A 14,135-nucleotide genomic window follows, 5' to 3' on the forward strand; every position below is an offset into this window, starting at 1 on the left:
GTTGGTTACCATAATGCTGCCTGGTGGTCTATTTTTTGAATTTTAACAGAAGCGTAAAAATGGCATAAATGGGCCGGCCCATGGCGGAGGTGGAAATGTCGGTGTAACGGTACGCTCGGCGTATACGTCGTACTTTCAAAAAAGACCATCCTGCCTTTTATTATGAATAGGCATGGGTTAATCTTGGTCGTTGATGTGTCCAGAGGGTGTACCGAAGCAAAATTGTTACTCTGAAAAGGTATCTAAGTTTCTCACTGGTCAGCACACAACATGTGAGATCAATAATACTTCCATAGTAAATCAATAAAAAGAGAGGACATTTTGTAAGCATATTTCCGCATACTTTTAGTACTTACTGCGAGTGTAAGAAGATGACAAAAAAGACCATGATTACATTCATCGTATGACAACTTCAGAGGCCAAGATTGAGCTCAACCAAGTTGATAAGAAAAAAAAAATCTCTTATTTATGCACTGTGCAGAAGCAAAGCTGCGATCATGGATGGGATGCGGCTTCCTCAAACAAAACGAATGTGGCTCTGGCTAGTTAGCTAGCTCTGTGGTCGAGGAATATCTCTACATATTGGTTGTACATGCCCTGGCAGTACGTTGTGCATGACTCGGAACTGCATGGGCCTTCCCTAGTGGTCGAGGTCATGGCGCACTCAGATGTTATCCTAGTCATCGTCGCCATGCCGGAAAGAGAAAATGTGTACAAAGAATATAAGAATATCACTACACAATACACAATGCAGTGAGAATGAATGTAGTAAGGGTATCTCCAACGTTGACATGTAAATTTGCTCCTGCATCCATTCATGGATCAAGCGGGACCAGTCCACGGACACGAATGAGAGCCGGCCATCTAACGTTGCCTGCATACATTTTAAACACCGTTTCAACTAACCGGAAGAAATTCATGCAAACACGATAGATTTTCATATAAACCAGGCCATATAAATACAATTCAGACATTTTTTCATTAAAAAAGTGTTCAGACCCTAAACCTAGTCTGCTTTACGGCGGCATACGGACGGATAGGCATTGAACGGCCGTGGTAGATAAACGTCCAGTCCCGTACAATAAACATCGCTCTGGCATTGAACACGCGCGAGCACCAGGGATGCGCCGCAGACGACGCTCTCGGCGGATGCGCCGTTTCAATGCCGGCGTCAATGCAAGATCGCATCCGCTCCGGGCCGGCATCATTGCGGAGTGGCCGTTCTACAGCTACATGAGTGCTTGCAGCGGGCGTCGGGCGAAAACGCACACGAGCGAGGGAGGACGGTTTTGGGTAGCATGAGCCGGTGTGGTAGCGGTCCAGACGCCGGCAAAGCCCTCCCTCCCCCTCCCACCTCCATTTTGTCTCCGGTTTGCGAGAAAAAACGCGTCTGGGCCAGCCTGCGGACCGATACAGGACTCTGTTGGATGGCAGAACATGTCCGAGCCACTCAATCTGAATGTTTGCGGGCGGTTTGAGGGTCGGCATTAAAGATGCCATAACAAATACTTATGTATCTTGGAAGAGAAACATGCTAGAGGAGGATACCACCAATCAACAACCATGAGCAATCATTGCCTACTTATCATCGTAGTTGTGGATGAATGTCGGAGTGGATCGAGGGCGTGTGTTGGAGGATGCCGGCATGGGATCCTCCGTCTTATAGAGGCCATGTTGTGCCGTTCCGGTGGTGCCAAACGATTTTAATAGCATATGATTTTGCTGTGCTTTCGCCAAATAAGCTTGCATGGAACATCAACAAAGGTCAACGCGTCCAGCATTTGCGCATCAGGGTACATGCATGTATTGTGCAATATGGTAGCAGTACATCCAAGCATGCTGCCTACTCCCTCCGTTCGGATGAATAGCGTGGCTGAGGCGTCGTCAGAGGCGTCGTGGTGGACGGACACGCCGATGCAACCCCCGCGGCTGGGGAACACGGTGGGCTGCAAGGCGCCGAGAGCGACAGCCCAAGCCCCGTACTTTCCGGGCGGGGGCACCGCTGGCACGAGCTGGCGCATCAGGCATAGGTCCCAGGGCCCGTTGACAACAAGTCGATCGAAGTCCTCGGTTGACTCGGCCAGGACGAGGTCGGGCGCGTCGTGGCCGCTGGAGTAGAAGTAGTGGGCGGCGGGGCTGAGGGTGCCGGCGAGCCGATGAGCACGTTCGGCAGTGAGGCAGCAAGCAGTGGGAGAAGTAGAGGTGCTCGACGGGGCCCGTGAAGAGCCAGGCGACGTCGAACATGGTGACGGGGAGCTCCGCGCACACGGTGTCGACGGCGCCGACACCAGGCGGGTCCGCTCCAGCACATGCACCTCCGCTTCCGCCATGCATTCGCTGGCTTTGCGGGTCGATCTGATCTACGAAGCTCTCCCCCTCTCTCTGCCCACCTACCACTATCCGACTATCACTATGCTCTGCTTGCTGGCCTGTGACTACTGCTACTGACAGGTGTGGTAGGTTTGGCTCTAATCTGCTCGAGTGATTTAGCTCCCATGCTGCAGAGGACCCATTTCGTCCGTCCACCCCTCTCCTTCCCCCTCGTCCTACGACACACTCCTGGACTGGATTCATGTGGTAGTGACTCGCATGTGTGAAAAATAAACTTGGAAGCGCAAAAAGAGATAGGGAAAGAAGAATAAAAATAGAAATGAAACAATGAAAAAGAAAAATGTCCGGCGCATTATTGGTTTTCCTGTGCGAATTCGACTATTTGTTGCCCAGTGCGGAAAATAGAATTTTGCCAGCTGCATGGGCACAAAAATAAGTGGGATGGCTTCGCTGGGCCACAGCGCGCGGCCCACGTACGAAAATTATTTTTCTAGCACACAAACGCATAAGAATTTAGTACCACCTCGGGTAGAAAAAAATTATTTTCACGGTGAGCGGATGAAAAAACTGGCGAAACGCACCTTGCTTTATTAGTAGGTATAGAGGTATAGATATAGATATAGATATAGATATAGATATAGAGGTATAGAGGTATAGATATAAATATAGATATAGATTTGTACTAGTTGAGACGTGCAGCAAAATTACCACCATCGATTAGAATTAGATAAAATCTGACAAATTAAATGTATTGAGGCTTCGTTGAGTCTACTACTAATAGGATTGCAAAGTGTTTTTACTGGAAAGCTATTGTAGCCTATCCTTGATTCAACTCAGAGAATGAAGTATGAACCCATTTTTATCTAATTTACGCGGATTGGCTGCCCATAGAAGGTACTACTAATGCATCGCCTCTTTATTCTAAGATTACCAAAAGAAAGGTTTGCATGTTGTTTAAACTATGCTCATAAAATCTAATATAAGAATCGACTCAATGAATCAGGGAGTAGCTCAGATTTCATATAAAGAGCAATCATGTAATAGGTATCCATGCATTTTCTGTTTTTACCATGGATGTTATTATCTTAGTTTCTGATTTTTTGTTTTGGCTGGCTCAGACACCTTGTTTAATATTGAAGATCCATTTTGCCCACTTTTCAGATCAGTTCTTAATTTTTGTGTAAATAGTCAAACAATGCATTTCAAATAATTAAGTTTTTATCGCAAGGATATTTTGGAAAATGTTGTACTTATCATCTGAGACAATCCTTATTCATTACACAAACCGCATTTTCATTTATTTATTTTTTAGAATAGCACATATCAAATTTCTTTAGAACTATATATGTTTTATATAATGTGCGTTAGTCTATATGTGCATTGCACGTGCAAACATACTATTGGACAAAAAGGCCTCAATGACAATGTGTTGAAGTATATAAATTTTAGATTTTTTGATAAAAGGTTAGTATGTTAATATCACAATGATTTTAGTTACACTCGGCGTCTTCAATGACACAATATAACGACCTCGTAAAGACATTAAGAATGTATCAAACCTAAAGAAGATATAGAATGATGTAGGATCAAAAGTATGTCTAGACTGGGGGGGGGGGGGGTTGATTAGACTACTTAACCAAATAAAAATCTATCATTTTCCCAATTTTAGTTGTGGGCAGATTTTAGCAATTCTACCAAATCAAGTATCACCCTACACATGCAATTCTAAGAGTATATCAATGGAAAGTAAGACATTGCATATGTAAGTAAAGGAGGGGTTTGGAGATAGCAAATGCAATGGAAACACGATGATTTTGGCGTGGTTCCGATAGGTGGTACTATCGTACGTCCATGTTGATGGAGACTTCAACCGACGAAGGATAATGGTTGCGCGAGTCCATGGAGGGGTCCACCCATGAAGAGTCCACAAAGAAGCAACCTTGTCTATTCCACCATGCCCTCCGTCTACGAAGGACTAGCCTCACTCGGGTAGATATTCACGAAGTAGGCGATCTCCTTGCCCTTACAAACTCCTTGGTTCAACTCCACACGATCTTGGAGGCTCCCAAGTGACACCTAACCCATCTAGGAGACACAACTCTCCAAAAGTAGATGTTGTGTTGGTGATGAACTCCTTGCTCTTGTGCTTCAAATGATAGTCTCCTCAACACTCAATCTCTATCACAGATTTGGCTTGGGTAGGAGAAGGATTGGAGTGGAAAGCAAGTTGAGGAGGCTAGAAATCAAGGTCCAAATGGTAGGATTCGAATCTCTTGATCTCAACACATGAGTAGGTGCTTCTCTCTCATAAAATGAATGGTGGAAGTGTAGTTTCGTTCTGGTGGCTCTCTTACTAAGTAATAGGGGGTGGAGGGGTATATATAGCCTCCACACGAAATCCAACAGTTACACAGTTTTAACCCATCTCGGTGGCACCAATCAGAAATCTCGGTGATACCGGTCTGTGTAAAAGATATGAACGTTGGAGGTCTCGGTGGGACCGAATGGAAACAACTCAGAGCAACCGAAGTGCAATGGTAAGGCAGAACGTCATTTTGGTGGCACCGATTGCATCATCTCGGTGGGAACCAAATAACACAATAAGACAACAGAAAGTTGGCAAGCCATCTCGGTGACACCGATTGGAAAAAATTGGTTTTACCGAAATAATTACAATAGGTGACAGAGAGTTGGCAAGGCCATCTAGGTGGGACCGAGATCCATTTCGGCGGATCTGATTTGTTAGGGTTTGGCTTTGGCATTGTCCAGATGAACTCGATGGGTCGGATGGAAAGGTTTCGGTGGGACCGAGTTGGAAAGTTAGGTTTCGGACATATTTGGATAGAGAAAGTGGTTGGGGGTTTTGGAGCAATATCACCAAGCACTTGAGCAACCAGATCATCAACAAAACCTCATACCCTTTAATAGTATTGGCTTTCCTATGGACTCAATGTGATCTTGGATCACTTAACAAAAAATGTAGAGTCTTGAGTTTTGCCAATCCATGTCCTTAGCATTTTGAGGGGTCCACATTCACTTGTCCTTTCCATGCCAATCACTGAACTTCCTGAAATCTTAAATTTAGTAGGCATTAGTTCAATGACATATATGTTGTTATTAATTACCAAAACCACCAGGGGATTAATTGCACTTTCAATCTCCCCCTTTTGGTAATGGATGACAACATATAGATCAAAGCTTTGACAATGGGTATAATCAATGAATAGTATCATCGCTTTGAGTGTTGGGGAACGTAGTAATTTCAAAAAATTTCCTATGCACACACAAGATCATAGTGATGCATAGCAACGAGAGGGGAGAGTGTTGTCCATGTACCCTCGTAGACCAAAAGCGGAAGCGTTAGAACAACACGGTTGATGTAGTCATAAATCTTCACGGCCCGACCGATCAAGCACCGAAACTACGGCACCTCCGATTTCTAGCGCACGTTCAGCTCGATGACGTTCCCCGTACTCCGATCCAGCAGAATGTCGGGGAAGAGTTCCGTCAGCACGACGACGTGGTGACGATCTTGATGTTCTACCGTTGCAGACTTGCAGGGCTTCGCCTAAGCACCGCTACAATATTATCGAGGAGAACTATGGTGGAGGGGGGCACCGCACACGGCTAAGAGATCAAGAGATCAATTGTTGTGTCTATGGGGTGCCCCTGCCCCCGTATATAAAGGAGTGGAGGAGGGGAAGAGGGCCGACCCCTATGGTGCGCCCTGGAGGAGTCCTACTCCCACCGGGAGTAGGATTCCTCCCCTTCCATGTAGTAGGAGTAGGAGACAAGGAAGGGGGAGAGGGAAGAGAAGGAAGGAGGGGGCGCCGCCCCTCCCCCTAGTCCAATTCGGACTAGCCATTGGGGGGGCGCGTGGCCTGCCTCTCTCTCTCTCCCCCCTAAAGCTCAATAAGACCCATATACTTCTTCCCCCGTATTCCCGTAACTCCCCGGTACCCCGAAAAATACCCGAACTACTCGGAACCTTTCCGATGTCCGAATATAGTCGTACAATATATCGATCTTTATGTCTCGACCATTTCGAGACTCCTCGTCATGTCCCCGATCTCATCTGGGACTCCGAACTCCTTCGGTACATCAAAACTCATAAACTCATAATAAAACTGTCATCGAAACCTTAAGCGTGCGGACCCTACAGGTTCGAGAACTATGTAGACATGACCGAAACACGTTTCCGGTCAATAACCAATAGAGGAACCAGGATGCTCATATTGACTCCTACATATTCCCTGAAGATCTTTATCGGTCAAACGCATAACAACATACGTTGTTCCCTTTGTCATCGGTATGTTACTTGCCCGAGATTCGATCGTCGGTATCTCAATACCTAGTTAAATCTCGTTACCGGCAAGTCTCTTTACTCGTTATGTAATGCATCATTCTGTAACTAACTCATTAGTTATATTGCTTGCAAGGCTTATAGTGATGTGCATTACCGAGAGGGCCTAGAGATACCTCTCCGACAATCGGAGTGACAAATCCTAATCTCGAAATACGCCAACTCAACATGTACCTTCGGAGACACCTGTAGAGCTCCTTTATAATCACCCAGTTACGTTGTGATGTTTGGTAGCGCACAAAGTGTTCCTCCGGTAAAAGGGAGTTGCATAATCTCATAGTCATAGGAACATGTATAAGTCATGAAGAAAGCAATAGCAACATACTAAACGATCAAGTGCTAAGCTAACAGAATGGGTCAAGTCAATCACATCATTCTCCTAATGATGTGATCCCGTTAATCAAATGACAACTCATGTCTATGGCTAGGAAACTTAACCATCTTTGATTCACGAGCTAGTCAAGTAGATGCATACTAGAGACACTATGTTTGTCTATGTATTCACACATGTATTAAGTTTCCGGTTAATACAATTCTAGCATGAATAATAAACATTTATCATGAAATAAGGAAATAAATAATAACTTGATTATTGCCTCTAGGGCATATTTCCTTCAGTCTCCCACTTGCACTAGAGTCAATAGTCTAGTTCACATCCCATGTGATCAATACCCAAAGGGTTTACTAGAGTCAATAATCTAGTTCACATCGCTATGTGATTAACACCCAAAGAGTACTAAGGTATGATCATGTTTTGCTCGTGAGAGAAGTTTAGTCAACGGGTCTGTCACATTCAGAGCCGTATGTATATTGCAAATATTCTATGTCTACAATGCTCTGCACGGAGCTACTCTAGCTAATTGCTCCCACTTTCAATATGTATCCAGATTAAGACTTAGAGTCATCTGGATCAGTGCCAAAACTTGTATTGACGTAACCCTTTATGACGAACCTTTTGTCACCTCCATAATCGAGAAACATATCCTTATTCCACTAAGGATAATTTTGACCAATGTCCAGTGATCTACTCCTAGATCACTATTGTACTCCCTTGCCAAACCAGGGCAGAGTATACAATAGGTCTGGTCCATAGCATGGCATACTTTTATAGAACCTGACTGATGCATAGGGAATGACTTTTATTCTCTTTCTATTTTCTGCCGTGGTCGTGATTTGAGTCTTACTCAATTTCATACCTTTGCAACACAGGCAAGAACTTTTTATTTGACTGTTCCATTTTGAACTACTTCAAAATCTTGTCAAGGTATGTACTCATTGAAAATCTTATCAAGCGTCTTGATCTATCTCAATAGATCTTGATGCTCAATATGTAAGTATCTTTACTGAGGTCTTTCTTTTAAAGAACTCCTTTCAAACATGCTTTCCAGAAAAATTCTACATCATTTCTGATCAACAATATGTCACACACATATACTTATCAGAAAGGCTGTAGTGCCCCCACTCACTTTATTGTAAATACAGGCTTCAGTGCAAGTCCGTATAAAACTATATGCTTTGGTCAACTTATCAAAGCATATATTCCAACTCCGAGATGCTTGCACCAGTCCATAGATGAATCGCTAGAGCTTACACATTTTGTTAGCACCTTTAGGATTGATAAAACCTTCTGGTTGCATCATATACAACTCTTCTTTAAGAAAACCATTAAGGAATGCGGTTTTGACATCCATTTGCCAGATTTCATAAAATGTGGCAATTGCTAACATGATTCGGACGGACTTAAGCATCGATACAGTTGGGAAAATCTCATTGTAGTCAACACCTTGAACTTGTAGAAAACCTTTTTGCGACAAGTCGAGCTTTGTAGATAGTACCACTACTATCAACGTCCGTTTTCCTCTTGAAGATCCATTTATTTTCTATGGCTTGCCGATCATTGGGAAAGTCCACCAAAGTCCACACTTTGTTCTCATACATGGATCCTATCTCAGATTTCATGGCCTCCAGCCATTTCGCGGAATCTGGGCTCATCATCGCTTCCTCATAGTTCGTAGGTTTATCATGGTATAGTAACATGACTTTCAGAACAGGATTACCGTACCACTCTGGTGCGGACCGTACTCTGGAAGACCTACGAGATTCTGTAGTAACTTGATCTGAAGTTTCATGATCATCATCATTAGCTTCCTCACTAATTGGTGTAGGAATCACCGGAACTGATTTCAGTGATGAACTATTTTCCAATTCGGGAGAAGGTACAATTACCTTATCAAGCTCTACTTTCCTCCCACTCACTTCTCTTGAGAAAAACTCCTTCTCTAGAAAGGATCCATCTTAGCTACGAATATCTTGCTTTCGGATCTGTGATAGAAGGTGTACCCAATAATTTCCTTTGGGTATTCTATGAAGACACACTTCTCCGATTTGGGTTCGAGCCTATCAGGTTGAAACTTTTTCACATAAGCATCACAGTCCCAAACTTTAAGAAATGACAACTTTGGTTTCTTGCCAAACCACAGTTCATAAGGCGTCGTATCAACGGATTTTGATGGTGCCCTATTTAAAGTGAATGCAACTGTCTCTAATGCATAACACCCAAAACGATGGTGGTAAATCGGTAAGATACATCATAGATCACACCATATCCAATAAAGTGCGGTTACGACGTTCAGACACACCATAACATTGTGGTGTTCCAGGTGGCGTGAGCTGTGAAACTATTCCACATTGTTTTATATGAAGGCCAAACTCATAACTCAAATATTCTCCTCCACAATCAAATCGTAGAAATTTTATTTTCTTGTTACGATGATTCTCCACTTCACTCTGAAATTCTTTGAACTTTTCAAATGTTTCAGACTTGTGTTTCATGAAGTAGATATACCCATATCTGCTCAAATCATCTGTGAAGGTCAGAAAATAACGATACTTGCCATGAGCATCAACACTCATTGGATCGCACACATCGGTATGTATTATTTCCAATAAGTCAGTAGCTCGTTCCATTGTTCCGGAGAACGGAGTTTTAGTCATCTTGCCCATAAGGCACGGTTCGCAAGCATCAAATGGTTCATAATCAAGTGATTCCAAAATTCCATTTTTATGGAGTTTCTTCATGCACTTTACACCGATATGACCCAAACGGCAGTGCCACAAATATGTTGCACTATCATTACCAACTTTGCATCTTTTGGCATCAATATTATGAATATGTGTATCACTACGACCGGAATCCAACAAACTATTTTCATTGGGTGTATGACCATTGAAGGTTTTATTCATGTACACAGAACAACAATTATTCTTTGACTTTAAATGAATAACCATTTTGCAATAAACAAGATCAAATCATATTCATGCTCAACGCAAACGCCAAATAAAATTTATTTAGGTTTAACACTAATCCCGAAAGTATAGGGAGTGTGCAATGATGATCATATTAATCTTGGAACCACTTCCAACACACATCGTCACTTCACCCTCAACTAGTCACTGTTTATTCTGTAACTCCTGTTTTGAGTTACTAATTTTTAGCAACCGAACAAGTATCAAATACACAGGGGCTACTATAAACACTAGTAAGGTACACATCAATAACCTGTATATCAAATATACCCTTGTTCACTTTGCCATCCTTCTTATCCACCAAATATTCAGGGCATTTCCGCTTCCAGTGACCATTTCCTTTGCAGTGTAAGCACTCAGTTTTAGGCTTTGGTCCGGCTTCGCGGGAGTGACAACTTGCTTGTCATTCTACTTGAAGTTCCCTTTTCTTGAAACTAGTGGTCTTGTCAATCATCAACACTTGATGCTCTTTCTTGATTTCTACCTTCGTTGATTTCAATATCACGAAGAGCTCGGGAATCGTTTTCGTCATCCCTTGCATACTATAGTTCATCATGAAGTTCTAGCAACTTGGTGATGGTGACTAGAGAACTCTGTCAATCACTATCTTATCTGGAAGATAAACTCCCACTTGATTCAAGTGATTGTAGTACCCAGACAATCTGAATACATGCTCACTAGTTGAGCGATTCTCCTCCATCTTTTAGCTATAGAACTTGTTGGAGATTTCATATCTCTCAACTCGGGTATTTGCTTCAAATATTAACTTCAACTCCTGGAACATCTCATATGGTCCATGACGTTCAAAACATCTTTGAAGTCCCGATTCTAAGCCGTTAAGCATGGTGCACTAAACTATCAAGTAGTCATCATATTGAGCTAGCCAAACGTTCATAACATCTGCATCTGCTCCTGCAATAGGTCTGTCACCTAGTGGTGCATCAAGGACATAATTCTTCTGTGCAGCAATGAGAACAATCCTCAGATCACGGATCCAATCCGCATCATTGCTACTAACATATTTCAACACAGTTTTCTCAAGGAACATATCAAAATAAACATATGAAAGCAACAACGATAGCTATTGATCTACAACATAATTTGCAAAATACTACCAGGACTAAGTTCATGATAAATTTAAGTTCAATTAATCATATTACTAAAGAACTCCCAGTTAGACAGACATCTCTCTAGTCATCTAAGTGATCACGTGATCCAAATCAACTAAACCATGTCCGATCATCATGTGAGATGGAGTAGTTTTCAATGGTGAACATCACTATGTTGATCATATCTACTATATGATTCACGTTTGACCTTTCGGTCTCCGTGTTCCGAGGACATATCTGTATATGCTAGGCTCGTCAAGTTTAACCTGAGTATTCCGCGTGTGCAACTGTTTTGCACCCATTGTATTTGAACGTAGAGCCTATCACACCCGATCATCATGTGGTGTCTCAGCACGAAGAACTTTCGCAACGGTGCATACTCAGGGAGAACACTTCTTGATAATTAGTGAGAGATCATCTTAAAATGCTACCGTCAAACAAAGCAAGATAAGATGCATAAAGGGTAAACATCACATGCAATCAATATAAGTGATATGATATGGCCATCATCATCTTGTGCTTGTGATCTCCACCTCCGAAGCACCATCGTGATCACCATCGTCACCGGCACGACACCTTGATCTCCATCATAGCATCGTTGTCGTTTCGCCATCTATTGCTTCTATGACTATCGCTACTACTTAGTGATAAAGTAAATCAATTACAGGGCGCTTGCATTTCATACAATAAAGCGGCAACCATATGGCTCCTGCCAGTTGCCGATAACTCGGTTACAAAACATGATCATCTCATACAATAAAATATAGCATCAAGTCTTGACCATATCACATCACAACATGCCATGCAAAAACAAGTTAGACATCCTCTACTTTGTTGTTGCAAATTTTACGTGGCTGCTACGGGCTGAGCAAGAACCGTTCTTACCTACGCATCAAAACCACAACGATAGTTTGTCAAGTTAGTGCTGTTTTAACCTTCGCAAGGACCGGGCATAGCCACACTCGGTTCAACTAAAGTTGGAGAAACAGACACCCACCAGCCACCTGTGTGCAAAGCACGTCGGTAGAACCAGTCTCGCGTAAGCGTACGCGTAATGTCGGTCTGGGCCGCTTCATCCAACAATACCGCCGAACCAAAGTATGACATGCTGGTAAGTAGTATGACTTGTATCGCCCACAACTCACTTGTGTTCTACTCGTGCATATAACATCAACGCATAAAACCTGGTTCCGATACCACTATTGGGGAACGTAGTAATTTCAAAAAAATTCCTACGCACACACAAGATCATGGTGATGCATAGCAACGGGAGGGGAGAGTGTTGTCCACGTACCCTCGTAGACCGAAAGAGGAAGCGTTAGAACAACGCGGTTGATGTAGTCGTACGTCTTCACGGCCCGACCGATCAAGCACCGAAACTACGACACCTCCAAGTTCTAGCACACGTTCAGCTCGATGACGTTCCCCGGACTCCGATCCAGCAGAATGTCAGGGAAGAGTTCCGTCAGCACGACGGCATGGTGACGATCTTGATGTTCTACTGTTGTAGACTTGCAGGGCTTCGCCTAAGCACCGCTACAATATTATCGAGGAGAACTATGGTGGAGGGGGGCACCGCACACGGCTAAGAGATCAAGAGATCAATTGTTGTGTCTATAGGGTGCCCCCTACCCCCGTATATAAAGGAGTGGAGGAGGGGGAGAGGGCCGGCCCCTATGGCGCGAGCTGGAGGAGTCCTACTCCCAGTGGGAGTAGGATTCCTCCGCTTCCATGTAGTAGGAGTAGGAGACAAGGAAGGGGGAGAGGGAAGAGAAGGAAGGAGGGGGCACCGCCCCTCGCTCTAGTCCAATTCGGACTAGCCATTGGGGGGGGGGGCGTGGCCTACCTCTCTCTCTCTCCCCTAAAGCCCAATAAGGCCCATATACTTCTTCCCCTGTATTCCCGTAACTCCCCGGTACTCCGAAAAATACCCGAACCACTCGGAACCTTTCCGATGTCTGAATATAGTCGTCCAATATATCGATCTTTATGTCTCGACCATTTTGAGACTCCTCATCATGTCCCGGATCTCATCCGGGACTCCGAACTCCTTCGGTACATCAAAAATCATAAACTCATAATAAAACTATCATCGAAACCTTAAGAGTGCAGACCCTACGGGTTGGAGAACTATGTAGACATGACCGAAACACGTTTCCGGTCAATAACCAATAGCGGAACCTAGATGCTCATATTGGCTCCTACATATTCCACGAAGATCTTTATCGGTCAAACCGCATAACAACATACGTTGTTCCCTTTGTCATCGGTATGTTACTTGCCCGAGATTCGATCGTCGGTATCTCAGTACCTAGTTCAATCTCGTTACCGGCAAGTCTCTTTACTCGTTATGTAATGCATCATTCCGTAACTAACTCATTAGTTACATTGCTTGCAAGGCTTATAGTGATGTGTATTACTGAGAGGGCCCAGATATACCTCTCCGACAATTGGAGTGACAAATCCTAATCTCGAAATACGCCAACTCAACATGTACCTTCGGAGACACCTGTAGAGCTCCTTTATAATCACCCAGTTACGTTGTGATGTTTGGTTGCACACAAAGTGTTCCTCCGGTAAATGGGAGTTGCATAATCTCATAGTCATAGGAACATGTATAAGTCATGAAGAAAGCAATAGCAACATACTAAATGATCAAGTGCTAAGCTAACGGAATGGGTCAAGTCAATCACATCATTCTCCTAATGATGTGATCCCGTTAATCAAATAACAACTCATGTCTATGTCTAGGAAACTTAACCATCTTTGATTCACGAGCTAGTCAAGTAGAGGCATACTAGAGACACTATGTTTGTCTATGTATTCACACATGTATCAAGTTTCCGGTTAATACAATTCTAGCATGAATAATAAACATTTATCATGAAATAAGGAAATAAATAATAACTTTATTATTGCCTCTAGGGCATATTTCCTTCATTGAGAAGTATGTGATAAGCAAGAGCTCCCCCTAAATTTGTGCATTATTAGAAATTTGCTTTGAATGCAAATGCACAATCTATTAG

Source organism: Triticum aestivum, chromosome 6B (assembly GCF_018294505.1).
Source record: "Triticum aestivum cultivar Chinese Spring chromosome 6B, IWGSC CS RefSeq v2.1, whole genome shotgun sequence".
Classification (NCBI taxonomy): domain Eukaryota; kingdom Viridiplantae; phylum Streptophyta; class Magnoliopsida; order Poales; family Poaceae; genus Triticum; species Triticum aestivum.